We start from the raw sequence: 15,879 nt of genomic DNA, 5'->3' as shown, positions 1-15,879 counted from the left end.
AGGGGAGGAGGAGGAACCTCCCTTGCCAATGGGGTTCACATTCCAATAGAGTTCCCACTATCAATAGGAAATTTTTCAAGTATGAAATTTTCCAATGGTGAAATTTCCAACATTTATAAGTCTAAGAAATTTTAAGGTTTACAATATTCCCCAACAGACAGGCACCCATACAGAGTCTTTTTTTTTTTTTATACAACAATAAACCCTGCTACGAATATTTTTGTAATATGGGTCCTGTTCCTTCTATGTGATCTCTTTGGAGTATATTCTAAGTGCTGTAATTCTAAATAGTGGTATTTACTTTGACCATTGATGTATGTGTCTAATTGTTTCTGAAATGACTGCTACAACTATAAGTCCTTTCCTGTTGTGCAATAGATTTATTTTCATTTTTTGTGATTGTTAGTGTGAAGAAGTTAACTCTCCCCTTGCCTACTTTTAAATTTAATTACCAGAAATGTATATACCCTACTTAACTACTAAATGGGAAGGTCCTCAACCCACATGCTAAAGTGGGTGACAACTCAGAAATGACTGACTCCCCCTGGGCAGTCCTAAGCAAAGTTATAGACTTCTATTGGTCACCGTAAAGTGGGGGAAGGCACAGAAAGTGATGCAAAGAAGGGTCTTTAAAAGTGGCAAAAACTTTGTGACCACACTTCTTTGTCCTGAATCTGGATTGTGTAGGAGCTGGGACTCTGGCTCTTGGATTTTCCCCTTCAGACTACCACATGGGTGAGTGAAAAGGCTGACACTGTTCCTGGCTTCTGGAGAGATTAACTGCCAGAGGAGGCCATGAGGTTATTCACCACCAGGTCCTCCAGCTAAACAGCCCTCCAACTGAGAGTCCTCTGGTGGAGAGTTTTAACAAGCTCTGCTTGGTTTGAGCTGGCCAGAGTAATTATCTAGTGTGATAGGATAGATACCTTCTTTACCTTCTTTCTCATTTTTCTACTTTACTCTTTCCCTCTATTTTGTAAACAAAGCTGCTAAAGTCATTTGACTTGTGACATATTAAATTTGGCGACCACATTCTCTTATATTTAGTCCAACTTTAATTTTAACCCCTACATTAGTGCTTGTCATATCTCAAGCCTACTTAGAAACTTTTCCAAGTAAAGGCATGAGGTTTCTGGGGAATCTCTAAGACCTTGACCTACTTCATTTTGAACCAAATTTTCACCGTGTTCCCTCACATCCACCTTTATATTAAAATCACCAATTATACACTCAGTTTGGGAGATCTTGCCAAGTTTTTAATATAATTCTCTATTTCCCTATCCACTGCAATAAGATTCTGGACTATGTTCTACAGTTCTTCATAGTAGTATGTTTGCTTATGTTCATCATAAAAAAATGAAAAGTGAGACTCTATGAATTGTCGTATAAAATGTTCAATCATTTAAAATGTTTATTAGTCACCTACAGTTGTAGTCAAGTTGTGCACTAGGGAAAATACAGTTTAGCTAAGACAAAAAGAATACTCTCATGGGGCTTACAGTATTATTTATCTCTATCAAAGCACATAATACATACCACATCTGAGGAAAAACTACAGGGGGAGGAGAAAAGGAAAGATTTCATGGAAATAACGAGAATTGGATTTTAAAAGACACAGAATTCAATGTGAGGAAATGATTAGGGAATAGTGTAAATTTAATCCAAGAAGACAGAAGTGTTATGTATTTTTGGAGATTAGAATATAATCCACTTTGGCTAGGATGTGTGCAAAGAAATATGAGATACGGTTGAAAAGATACAAGTGGATGCCAGATTTTAGAGTTTTGAAAACCAAAATCTGCATTTTGCCCCATAGGAAATAGATACTTAAGATTTTTGAACAGAAGTGACAATGCATGTACAAAAAAGTATTATTTTGATAATAATATGAAGGACAGAATGGAAAAGTGTGTGCAGATAGAAAGTCCTGTCATGAGGCTACTGTAAAAATCTAGGTGAATCAGTAATGAAGTTCTATACTAAGATGATGACTTTGGGAAAACAGAAGAGATAGATGTGAGAGATGTCATGGAAATGGAATCAATAGGACTTAGTAATTGATAAGATATGAAAAGTAAACAAATGGGAAGTCAACAATAATAGCAAAGTTAAGAATATGGAAGGCAAGGTGAATGATAGAACCATAGGCAGAAAGAGTAATGTCAAAGAAGAGAAACAGAATTAAGAAGGTAGTAAATTTGGTTAAGTACATGTTGAATTCAAAATGTTAGTGGGACTATAATATTATCATCATCACAAATAATAGCATCTCAAGTTTAGCAATTTCAGGCCTGCAAAGTACAGGACATACATTATTCTATTAGATCTTCACAAAATCTGAGAGGTAATTGCTATGACCTCCATTTTATTAAGAAACAAAGGCTTAGAACTTATTGCTCAGAGTTAATGAACTAACCAGTATCTGGAGCAGCACTAAAACCCAGGTCTGCCTCATTTCAAGACCAGCATTCTACAACTCCATGATGCTTCTCAATCAATCTTAAGATGTCCTAAAAGCAGATGGAGATGAGATTTGGAGTTCAGAAGTGAGGTTAAGATTACAGACATATATGTGAGTCAGTCATCTGTATAAAGGTGACAGATAAAGTTAATGGGGAGAAAAAATGAGGTCGCCAAAACAAAGAGCATAAAGAGAAAAGTGGCCCCCAAACAGACCCACATTAAGAGGTGAGGAAAGGGACAGCTAGGTAGCACAGTGAATAGAACACCAGGCTGGGAGTCTAGAAGAGGTGGTCAAATTTGGCCTCAGACATTTCCTAGCTGAGTGACTTTGGGCAAGTCATTTAACCCCCATTTCCTAGTCCTTACTGCTCTTCTGCCTTGGAAATGATATTTAGTATCAATTCTAAGACATAGGGTAAGAGTTTAAAAAAAAAAGTGAGGAAGATTCATTAAATTGTTAAAGTTATGGGGGCAGCTGGGTAGCTCAGTGAATTGAGAGCCAGGCCTAGAGACGGGAGGTCCTGGGTTCAAATCTGGCCTCAGCCACTTCCTAGCTGTGTGACCCTGGGCAAGTCACTTGACCCTCATTGCCTAGCCCTTACCACTCTTCTGCCTTGGAGCCAATACACAGTATTGACTCCAAGACAGAAGGTAAGGGTTTAAAAAAAAAATTGTTAAAGTTAGGAGTCTTGGGGATGACTCAGTATGGTCTCTTACTTTTAAAGATGAGGAAATAGGAAATGTCAAATAAGTTACCCAAGGTCACACAAGAAATAGATGAGACTTCCATAAATACTTAAACACTATGTGCAGGGCTCTTAAAGATGCTACAGATATAGAGATAAATTAGTTTCTGCCCTTGAGAGATTATAATCTACTTGAACAAAGATTTTCTAGTTCAGAGTTCTTTGCACTGAACTACACTGCCTCTTGAAAGTCAGAACATCATTTAACACAGGAGGATTAGTAATTGAGAGAAAATGACCTTAAAGGTCTTATGAGTAGTCAAGTAACAGAGCTGCAATCTGGGACACGATTCTTTCAGAGTGTGGCATCTCTGAAACCAAATGAACATGTATAAACAGATTAAGAAGAGTGAAGATGGGAAAAGGCTGATTGATTTGACAATAAGGAGGTTGTAAGGAGTAGAAATGTAAGGGGTTAATATAAAAGATTGGACTATATTATTTAGGAGTAGGGTCGCCAGGAATTTAGTCAAATTCCAAAGAGATTTATTTTAACTATTTATAAAATATAGAAAGAGTGAGAGTAAGAAAATCAGAGAGAGGATAGGGTAAGATATCTAGCCTATGCACTAAGTATTTTGCTCTAGCCTCTGGCTCAACCCAGGCAGGGCAAATTAGTCCTTAGCTGGAGGGATCTCAACTTTGAGTCGAGGACCTGGGGATGTAGGAAGCCTCTCCTGAGGTTAGTCCCTTCAGAAAGTCCAGGAAAGGAATCTACCTTTTTTCGCTCACTCCATGTGGTAGTTTTAAGGAAAGTAGAAGCAGTCAGAGATCCTCAGAGCTCCTCCAAAGTCAAATTGAAGACAAAAGATCGAAAAAAACCTTTCACAGGAAGTTCTTGGCATTTTTAAAGACCATTCCTTTTTGTCACTTCCTGTGACTTTCTTCCATTTTACATGTACCAATTATAGCTAAAGCTTTGCTTAGGACTGTCTGGGGGCAGTCAGTCGATTCTGATTCGTCACCCACTATTACACATGTGGGTCACAGACCTCCCCCATTCAAGTGTTAGTGGGGTATATTTGCTTCTGGTAATTAAACCTAAAAATGGGCAGGGGAAGAGTTAATTTAATCTTCACAAGGTCCACCTTTAAGAGAGCAGTTTCAGTAGAATGGTGAGTGTAGAAGCCAAACTGTAATGGGTTGAGGAGAGGAGGTAATAATAAAATTTAACTGAAATAAAGCAAAACTTGATTAAGGGAAAATATTTTATAAAATTAATGTAGTGCTAATTATATACTATAATGATTATAAAGAAGTTCATTTAAAATATTTATTACTGAAATTCTGTCAGGTTAATATGGCAGTTTCAGGTTCCAGATTGGAATGAAATAAGTTAGTTATAAAACAACATTTACTTAGTCATAGCTTAGAAGGGATACTTAGCAAAAACATACCAATGAGTAAGTTGGGCACAGTTTCATGGAGTGCTCATGTCAACATGGGAACTACTAATTCCTCCTGGGCTGGCTTTTGTACTTAGGCCACTCTAGCCCAATTAAACCTGAGGGTGGCTTTTCGATTTTTTAAGGAAAAATCTAGGCTGATGCATGTTGGGTAGGTTTTAGCCCATCTACCAGGCAGAAAGTTTAGTAGACACTTCCCTTTATCGTGCATGCTGTCTTCATATGTGATGAAAATCCACATTTGGAAACGTATCTGAAAAGACTGATGTAAGACCAGAGACCTTTTTCCAATATAACATACTACTTATACAGTATTGGAGAGTATATTCCTAAGAAAATGAGGTGATTCATCATAACGGTCTCCAGGGACAACTTGCATGGAAAGAGAGAACAAGAATGTTTTGTTAATATTACAATCTATTTTTTGTGTCCTGGCATTATTTTAAGAATTTATTCAACATGACTGGCTTGGTCACTCTCCCAGGAGCAGAATAAGATGACATATAAGAATTTTAAACAGGCACCTGGTATTTTTGGTACAATTTTTCTATAGCCAGAAGGGCATTTTGTATTCTAACAAATAACTTGCTGTTTGAGCAAAGAAGTAATGGAGTTCCACCTGGAGAATTCTTGTTTTTTTCAGCTGGCACTTTACTCAGTATAGCTTGCCTGGCTTTCTTTCCTTGGAAGTGAATCAAAGGAAGGTATTTATGATAAACCATGCTGTGACCACAACCTACAGAAGTTTCTTCATTCTCCCCTTTGTCCTTCAGGAAACAGTTTGACCAGATATACTTAAAAGATTTTACAGAGATTCTTCAAGATTATTGCGTAAATGCCTGAAGGGGTATAAAACTGTTATGCCTGAAGGGGTATAAAACTGTTTTTACCTTTTGATCCAGTACAACCACTACTAGGTATATATTCCAAAGGGGAAAGGCTATACTTCTACAAAAATATTTATAGCAGCCCTTTTTGTGGTGGCGGCAAAGAATTGGAAATTGAGGGCATGTTCATCAATAGGGGAATGGCTGAGAAAATGTTGGTATATGTTGGTGATGGAATTCTACTGTGCTACAAGAAATGATAAGTAGGATGATTTCAGGAAGTGCTGGAAAGACCTACATGAACTGAGGCAGATTGAAAAAAGCAAATCTAGGAGAACACATTCACAGTAACAGCAATGTTGTACAATGATCAACTATGAAACACTTAGCTACTCTCAGCAATACAATGATCCAGGACAACTCTGAAGGACTTATGACAAAGAATGCTAATCCACGTCCAGAGAAAGAACTAATGAAGTTGGAATGTAGATCAAAACATACTATTTTTCAACTTAGTTTATTTTTATTTTGGGATTTTGATTTTTATATGAGCATTTTCTTACCACAATGAACAATATAAAAATAGATTTTGCACAATAATACATGTAAACTACAGATCAAATTGCTTACCATCTCTGAGAAGGGGGAGGGAAGTGAAGGAAGGAGACAGTATGGCTCTTATAACTTCAGAAAACTTATGTGGAAAATTGTTATTACGTGTAATTGGTAAAAAAATAAAAATTATATAGATCCTCACCTTCCTTTCCCATCTTCTCAATTTGAATTTTATCTTGTATGTTGGGAATCAACATCCTCTGGTTACCTCCCAACACATATACACACTCAATTTCCTTTCACTAAAAATTAAAAAATCTAGCTAGTCCCTAAATTTAGGTCTAGTCTCTAGATTAGAAATTTGAAAATAACAACAAAGACTGTCCTGCCAAGAAGTATGCATTCTTTAAAAAAAATACAATTATTCATAAACTGCACCTAAGAAGTCATCCAGGGACACCTACTTTGCTTAAAAAGATCTACCTTATTTATGATTTGTACAACAACCACATTTAGTCTGCTGACCCTTCTTCAAGTCTTTTTGTGTCCAAATCTTCATGATCTCATTTGGAGTTTTCTTGGAAAAGATTATCAGAGCAGTTTGTCATTTCCTTCTCCAGCTCATTTTCAGATGAGGAACTGAAGCAAACACAGTTAAGTGAGTTGTTCAGGATTACCTAGTTATCAAGTGTCTGAGACTGGACTTGAATTCAGGAAGATGAGTCTTCTTGGCTTCAGGCCCAGTATTTAGTCTGCAGATTCCTGCTAACTAAAATTCTGTGATCAATTCACATATTTGAAACTGTGCTTCAGTAAATACATACTGTATATTTTTTTGGACCCTGAATGTCCATAACCTCTAATGGTGACCAACATATGGCAACTTGAGCATTTTACTACAGTATTGTTATTATTTTTAAAACTTTTTACTCTTAGAATAGCTATGTAGTATTGGTTCCAAGGCAGAAGAATGGTACAGGCTAGGCAACTGGGATTGAGAAATTTTAATCCAGGCCTGGCTATCTATTCACTGAGTGACTCAGCTGCCTTCTATTACAGTATTCTTAAGCTTCTTTTCTACACTGTTAATATTGGTATACTCACTATACTTTCTTGATATTTAATATTAAGTTAATATCCAGCAGAGTTCATAGGTGACACTTATTAAATAGTTCACAAACACATCTCCACTTGTTATAGGTCCAAGACTTGAACATTTAGTGTCACTAATATAGTCCTTTAGCATGGAACTCAATGCCATGTTATATTTGGTCTGTCTCTAAAGATGTGTGACTCTTTTTCAGTTGTTTTTACTTGTCTAGGAAGTACATACAGTCTTGGATTGCTCAAATGAGTGAATTCAGTGATAACTTTCATTTCTTTAAAGCAGTGAAATTTTCTAGTTGTGTACAGTTTCACTAGTGTACATGACTTCCTTCATTTCAAGCTTCATGACCTTTGCTGACAGTGAGATCTCTTAGGAAATGGTTTTCTAAGTCTTAATTAACCATTTAGTTACTGTGGCCTTTTTATGTATTTGTGTGAGAATCCCAGCCATCTATTCTGTTGCATCCTATTAACTGTACTGCTGCATGCTGGGCATCCCTCTCCAAAAATTCTTATAGTGTTAATAGTTAACTAATTAATCACACAATAACTACTTACGATCTGCTTACCATCTCCAAGGACTTTCCAGACAAACTCTCCCTCCTTTGGGAAGTCTCCACAATAGAAGTGTAAACTCTCTGAGGCCAAAGTCTGTCTCAATTATGTATCTGTATGCCTGGGGCTTAATATCTAGTTTGGTTATAATAGGTATTTAGAAACAGATTTTCTTTCATTCGTTTTTTTGAGCACTGATATAAGTATGTATCAACTAGCTTCTAAATTCTTGGCTCCTACATCAGGTGTGAGTAAAGTTATTCTTAAGGTACCTGCAAGCATCAGCCATTTTGTTTATATTGCTTTGATGCTTCCACCACATTTTGGCATCCTAAATATAACTCATCCCCAGCTGATGAATCCTCCAGACTCTTTTCATTGTTTTTTTTTAAAGGTCTATTTAAGGAGGCAGCTGGATGGCTCAGTAGATTGAGAGCCAGGCCTAGAGACTGGAGGTCCTAGGTTCAAAGCTGTATTCAAATACTTCTAGCTATGTGACCCTGAGCAAGTCACTTGAGCCCCATTGCCTAGCCCTCACCACTTTTCTGCCTTAGAACCAATTGGTTCTAAGACAGAAAGTAAGGGTTTAAAAGTCAATCAATCAATCAATCAATCAATAAAGGTCTAAGTTTTGAAAAATGCAAAATGTCTTGTACAAGATTCTACCCAACTTGATACAAGACTGATAAGAATTCTAATCTGATACTCATCACTTCTGTGGACATCATTTTTAGAAGAGGAATAATTTCCTTTTTCAATTTTCCAATTTCCAATTATTCTAAGTTTCACTTTGCTCATAAAGGTTTGTTTCTATATATGTTTAGTAAATTCACCATCAGGGCAATCTATCAAAATTACTGTAATGTCTGGCTTGATGCTCCTATAACATACTGATTATTTCCTTTGCCTAAATTAACTTTACAAATTTTATATACAAGAGGCCCACAACTAACCAGATGCAGTCATCTTAATGAGTTAAAACACAGGGATTCTTATCCTTTTTTATGTCCTGACCACTCTTTGAAGTCTGGAAAAGTCTATGATCTCCTCAGTGAAGTAAATAAGAGTGCTAGGCCTGGAGGCTAGAACTCGATTCAAATCATGACTCAGACACTTATGCTATATGAACCCTAGACAAGTCATTGAATCGGTTTGCCTCAGTTTCCTGGGTGTTATTATGTGTAAAGCCCTTTGCAAACCTAAAAGTGCTATATAAAAGCTACCCAGTTTTTAAAATGTTAAATTACAATCAGCGATTATTTATATATTTTTTTCATACAAGTTCCCACCCACCCCTTCCCCTAAAATCTATCCGCAAGGAGCCCAGCTGAAGAATCTCTGCAGTAAACTACAGATCAAGCAGTACTTGGAGCATTTGGGGCAGGTTTTTGTTCCCCCTTCCCCTATAAGAGCAAACAGAAGCTTTAAGACAAGTGTGCTGCCCGAAGTTACAGAACACAACACAATCTTATCTTTCTACCCTCCTTACCTTTAAGAGACCTTGACAGGAGGCGTCGCCTCAAAGTTGGGGAGTTAAAATGTAAACTTTCACCCCCAGCAGTGGTTCCTGTTCACCACCTGTTCAGCCCATCCCACACAGGCCTAAAGTTTTTGGCTGAGGGTGACCTGACCCGCGGGTGGATGATCTAGGTGAAAGGGGTGAGAGAATGACAACGGTACCGTGGGTGAAAGGGATTGCTAAAAGAGCACAAGTCGCGGGAAAGAGGGAACAGATAACCAACCAGTCCTTGGCTGTGTCTCTACCACAGCCACGTTCTCTCTCAGATTCACACAGCCAAAGGGGGCGGCACGGAGCTGGCAAGTCCCGCTTCCCTACCGGGGGAAAGGTACCCCCAAGCCCTGGATCGCCATCCAGAATTCCCCCCCACCCCTCCCTGGCCCAGAGGATGGGGACAGCAAAAGGAAAGAAACTGACCCGAAACTGCCACGCCAATCTAGGTTCTCCCCCACAAGCCCACCGGGCAGGGGAGATCTTCAGAGAATTTGGGCACCCACTTTCTTACAGATAAAACCCGAACAAGAGAGCTAAGCCGACAGGGAGCGAAGTCTCCAGAGCCTCCGTGCTTCTCTCCATCAAATCGAAGGCCGCCCCGAGCTTCCCCCAGCCTTTCCTCACTCACCCGCAGCCGCCACCGCAGCAGCTGCCTCCAACTAACGACCGCAACCGCAGCTCCGCCCCTTCCCTGCAGGGCCCCGCCCTGAACCCGCCCCCTCCTTCTTTCTTACCAACCTTCAACTCGTCCAGCTTCATGCAGCAGCGATTGGCCATGCATAGGAAGGTATCCGCCCACCGTCCACTCTCGGCCCCCATTTTATTCACCTCGAAAGTCAGTCAACAATTTTTACTGACCAACACTAGTTCTCCAGTGAATACCTTACGAGCCCGGGAAGGTTTCCGGCCAGGCACGAGTCAGGAAGAAAGGCGGTGTTCTTCACTCACGTTCTAATCCTTTGCTGATTCCGCTGATGGAGAGAATAGAAATGGGAAAGGGAACGTAGATACGCCATCATGCCCATGGGCGGGACCCGTAGTCTACCTCTTCCTAATTTAGTGGGGCGGGGTTTTGGACACCCAGACACCCGGAGGGAAGAGGGAGACTCCAAGATCCAAAATGACGGAAGTCGGAGTTGGCTAAGGAGGAGGAAGTTGGGAGTTTGACGTATTACGTCACGCGTCGTCTCGCCTGCGCAAAGAGGAGAAAGCCATGACGTATTCGAGAGTTCCTCGAGGTCTTTAACACCACCCCGAATTTCCCAGGTTAAACCTTTGTTTTCCTTTATCCTAGGAGAGAAAATAACCCCAGGTAATGAAAATTAAGGGAAGTGAATGACAGAATTTACCCCAGCTAGAGCTATACACTCCACTGTTGTTTAATGAATGCAAGGTGGTTTAAAAAAAAAACAACAGCCAATGAAAGAGTTTTCTTGTAGAGAGTATCATTTGAATTAGTTGAACTGGATCTCATATTCTTTACAACTCGGAGGTTCAGGAATTCGTTCCTTTTGATCTTCTTACAATTACGACTCCACACAGTTGAAAGCCTTTTTTGTCTAGGACAAGATAATAGTATAACTGGACAAGTCACTTTAATTTCCCAGAGCCTCAGTTTTCCTCATCTGTAAAATAAAAATAATATGGGTTGTGGTGAGGAGCAAATGAAATAAAGTAGGTAAAGCACTTTTTTTTTTCTTCAGAGCACAGCTCAAAGGCCTTTAGGAAGCCTTTCTTGATTCCTTCCAGCTGCTACTGCCATTCTAGCTGATAGTGCCTTTTCCTAAAACTGGTTTGTATTCCAAATACTTGTGTATAGGCCCATCCCACTTCCTCTAAAAGGAAGTGAGCCCTGGGACAGCTTTTGGGGTTTTCTTGGCAAAGATCCTGGAATGGTTTGCCATTTCCTTCTTCAGCTCATTTGACAAATTAAGGAACTGAGGAAAACAGGGTTAAGTGACTTTACCATGCTCACACAGTGTCTGAGGCCAGATTTGAACTCAGAAGTGTTGCTGACTTCAGTCCTGGCACTCTATCCAGTGTACCACCTAGCTACTTTCCTTGTAGGCATGTACCACTTCCTTTATTTATGTCACTATATCTTTAACATGGTGTTTGGCCCCATAGTAGGTGAAGTAAATGCCTGTCAATGAATTGATCTGTTTGACTTAAAACTTTTAGCACTCTGAGGGACTTATGAGAAAGAACACTATCTACATCCAAAGAAAGAACTGTAGGAGTAGAAACACAAAAGAAAAACATTTCCTTGATCACATGGTTCAATGGGGATATAATGGGATGTAGACTTTAAATGATCACTCTACTGCAAATAATAATAATATGGAAATAGGTCTTGATTTTGATACTTGTAAAACCCAGTTGAATTGCTCATTGGCTACAGGAGGGGGGAGGGAAGAGGGGAGGGAGACTATGACTCATGTAACCATGGAAAAATATTCTAAATCAGTGGTTCTCAACCTTTCTAATGCCATGACCCGGCAATACAGTTCCTCATGTTGCAGTGACCCCAAACCAAAAAATTATTTTGGTGGCTACTTCAAAACTGTAATTTTGCTACAGTTATGATTCGGAATGTAAATACCTGATATGCATTATGTATTCTCATTACTACAAATTGAGAGGTTGAGAACCTCTGTTCTATACGAATTAAATAAATAACTTAAAAGAAAGTTTTAGCACTGCATAAATGAGTTATTTTTTCAAGTCACTGGGTTTTGAGCACAGGTCTGTAAGGAAGATTGCCTCTACTTTTTTTTTTTTAAACCCTTACCTTCTGTCTTGGAACCAATACATATTGGTTCTAAGGCAGAAGAGTGGTAAGGGCTAGGCAATGGGAGTTAAGTAACTCGCCCAGGGTCACACAGCTAGGAAGTGTTGGAGGTCAAATTTGAACCCAGGACTTCTCATCTCTAGGCCTTGCTCTCAATATACTGAGCCACCTAGCCATCCCCTATCCCCACTTTTGAGAAGGGGAAACAAGCAAACTGATTTGCCCAAGGACACAGCACAAACCCAAATTCCATAATCTACAGGAAGCCTTTCCCAACCCCTCTAAATTCTTCTTTCGTGTAATAGTGTTCTTTTAAGTTACAACTCTCATATCATGATGCAGATTATTCCATATTGTTATTAGGAGTCCTAAACAATGATAGTTTTTCTTGATTTAGAAGAGTAATTCTTAGTGGTTGTATGTGTGTGTGTATAGAAATATATATGTATATATAGATATATACAATTTATACATTAATATTTTCCTCCTTTCTCTGCTCTTCCCACTCTTGTTTCTAGGCAATTCTGTTAGAACAATCTGTGGAGAGGGTACTAACTTGCATTGGTGGAGAGACCCAGTAGTTCTCTATAGCAGTGAAATCATGAGCCAATTATCCTCCCTATTCTTCATTTCACATTCTATGTTAACTCTAAACCTTAGTCTCTTTAAACAGTTTTCCATGTACATTTGTCTTCGTTTTCTAGCCTTCAACACTTTTTTCAGCCTTTTGTTATTAAATTTTCTTCCTAAGACATTTACCCCACTTACATGTAATTCAGAAGTCTTTTGAACTTGGGATCCTTTCATCTTGTGAAAAGTATACTCTCCTGTAATTAACTCTCTTTCATACAAGTCCTTACTTGAAAGTAGTTGTATATGCTTATTAATCAAACAGAATTAAATTACACATTGATTATTTTGGGGATATTTTGGCACAAAGTCAACTATGTAAATGGTTATTCCTGAAAGTAAGGAAATTAAATCATATACAGGAAAATTAGGTGTGAGAACACATAACCATAGGTCATATAGAAAATTCATACAGGGAGATCACAGAAACAACAGAAAGATTAGAGGGCTTAGGTTTCTGAGAGAAAGGAGACACATCAAAGGAGAGTAGGACAAGACAAGAGACTAGTAACTTGCAGGGAAATAGGACACTCCAGTAAAAATATATTTTCTTAGATTCCCATTAGAATTACCATTCCAAGGATATGTTGAAACAGCTGATAAGAAAACAAAGGAGACTAATTTCTTATGAGGCATGATCTCTTCTGATTAAGCAAGCCATCATGTCTTGACCATAGAGGAAAGAAATATATGACAAGTCTGGAAAGATAGGAAGGGCACTGACTGTGCAGAGCTTTAACTGCCAAACAAAAGAAATTAAATTATTTTATTTTAGAGGTCATAGGGTACCACTGGAGTTATTGAATTAAGGGTAGAACTGGGCAGAAGGCATGTGATATAGCATAATCAGACTTAAACTTTAAGAAAATAGCTTTGGCAGCAATGACTGTAGTGGAGAGGGATATGAGATATTGGGGCTAATTAAAAGGCTACTGCAGGGGTGCGGGGGCAGCTGGTTGGCTCAGTGGACTGAGAGTCAGGGCTAGAGATGGGAGTTCCTAGGTTCAAATCTGACCTCAGACACTTCCCAGCTGTGTGACCCTGGGCAAGTCACTTGACCCCCATTGCCCAGCCCTTACCATTCTTCTGCCTTGGAGCCAATACACAGTATTGACTCCAAGACAGAAGGTAAAGGTTTAAAAAAAAAAGGCTATTGGTTTGGGGGTCACATGATGAAGATAGTAGATTAGATAATTTTTGCAGTCCTTACTAACACCCAGAAACTCCTCAAAATAGAAATTGTACCCAAGAAGTAAAGCAATTGCAGCTGTCTTCACAGGCCAAGATACTAAGGAACTTAATAAGGTAACAGCCTTATAAATTAATAGCAGAGAACATTAATTCCTAACATGCTTATTCAGGACACCCCTACTATTCTCTGTCTGGGCTTATGGCCCAATTCCTATATTTGTGTTCCAGGAGCCATTGAGGAATTTCCCTGCTGCTGTCACATTCTCTACCAGATCAGTCTGTTCCTGCTCTTAGCCCACCATTCAATGACAGAAAAGAGATTTCAATTCTGTCCATCCCCTTGTAGAAGAAGGGGAAATATAAGAGAGTGGGGGGTCTTCTGCCTAGACAGAAGCTGTCAGCCAAAGAAATAACATAATCAACTGGATAGGACACTAGCATACATGTGTGGGACTGCCCTATGCTTAAAGGAAAGGAAATGTATTCAGTTCCATCCAGTCCTCTCTCAGCAAAAGCCTATGGGACAGAAACTGAGGCTTGACCTTGAAGAAAAGAACTCCTCAAAGTAAGGGTCCACAGCTAATTCATCCCCAGGGAACACTATCAAAAGGGTAGGAGTTAGAAAATTATTACTAGGGGAAGAGAAAGGAAAAAGGCTTAATTCAACAAATCTCAGAAAGAAGTGGAAAAAAAAACAATTAAAAACCTACATAAGTGGATAAATTAGAAAGATGGTAGCAAGATACTAAATGATTAAAAATGTCTCTTAATAAATATTACAAGACAAAAGAAAGTGAACTAATTCCCAGTGAGACAAAGTACCATGTGGATTTGTAAGAGTGAGTGAAGTCACAGTGGGATTTTCTAAAAGGATTAAAAAAAAAATCAGATTCTTGAAAGTAATTTGAAAGGAACAAATAGGGGGCACCTGGGTGGCTCAGGGAAGTGAGAACTAGGCCCAAAAGACAGGAGGTTCTAGGTTTAAATGTGGACTCAGACACTTCTTAGCTGTGTGACCCTGGACAAGTAAGTCACTTAGCCCCTATTGCCTATACCTCACTACTCTTCCCTCTTTGAGCCTTTGTATGGTTTCCAAGACAGAAATTAAGGGTTTAAAAAATAAATATGTTGACTAATTAATTAAGGCAACAAATGGCAGAATTTTTTGCCTACATAGTAGGAAATCAAAAAAACATAAATTCACAGAGGCAAGTCTCTCCAAATAAGCAAAATAATTGATAATACTTAATTGAAGTCTAGAAGAAGAAAGATAAAAAGCAGTAACAAAAAAAAATCATTATATCTAAACAAGCAGAGCACATTGATCTCAAGAAAAAATGCACACAGTTAAGGGTCATAGGTCTCTCAGCATATAAGTAAAGAAACTTGAACACCATAATGCAAATCAAATTAGAAAATTTCCCTAAACTTCTGAATACACAAAACAAGTATCAATCAAAAGAATCCACAGATGTGAACTTGGAAATTATTCCACCCTCCTCAGACAGTACTTTAGGAGAAGATAAAGTTGTAATCTCCTGATTGAACAATGAAAGTACTTAGTTCTCACCTTATAGTGAAGCTAGAACTTTAAGCTAAGTCTATTTTTAGTATCTTAATACAAAAGATGTTAAGTACCTATAAAGGTTAAATTAATCACAAAAAAGGTCAAGTAACTAACAAAAGGTGAACTTAACAAAGAAGTGTGAAGTAGCTCAAAAGATATAATCTAACTAGAAAAGATAAGAACTAAAGAGTGGGCAGTCCTGGAGAAAAGCGTCTGCTGTGATTGGTAGACATGAAAATTTAGAGGAGGAGACACAAGAGTGAAAGGTCTATAAAAGAGGATGAAAAGTTCAGTTTCAGACATTCAGAGATTCAGAGATTTGGAGATACAGGCAGTTCGATCCTGGAACTCAGCCTGGAGTAGCTCACTCAGACAGATTCCTTGAGATGGTCTCCTGGTGAGTGATTAGACCGATTCCTTAGGAAGGCCACTTTGGCCAAAGCCTTTTAACTCCTGCCTGGCTCAGCCTGAGCTGGAGCAGTTTAAATTAACTCTTTCCTCTTCCTCTCTCTTCTCCTTAATTCCTTC

General features: G+C 38.7%; 1 protein-coding gene across 12 annotated transcripts in view; it reads right to left on the bottom strand.

Moving 5' to 3' along the window:
- C9orf72 (C9orf72-SMCR8 complex subunit) overlaps positions 1-10,354 on the bottom strand; it is a 44,102-nt gene extending 33,748 nt beyond the window's left edge. Inside the window, exons 1-2 of one of the 12 annotated variants that reach the window (XM_007498102.2) lie at positions 9,596-9,827; positions 2,417-2,510 (exon numbers count right to left, since the gene is read on the bottom strand). The gene's annotated coding sequence lies outside the window, so the exon portion shown is untranslated. The other 11 variants (XM_007498104.2, XM_007498100.3, XM_056806637.1 and 8 more) reach the window with 11 other exon arrangements.
- Positions 10,355-15,879: the final 5,525 nt, after the last annotated feature.

Source organism: Monodelphis domestica, chromosome 7 (assembly GCF_027887165.1).
Source record: "Monodelphis domestica isolate mMonDom1 chromosome 7, mMonDom1.pri, whole genome shotgun sequence".
NCBI classification, from domain to species: domain Eukaryota; kingdom Metazoa; phylum Chordata; class Mammalia; order Didelphimorphia; family Didelphidae; genus Monodelphis; species Monodelphis domestica.
This window is presented reverse-complemented; position numbering and strand designations above follow the sequence as displayed.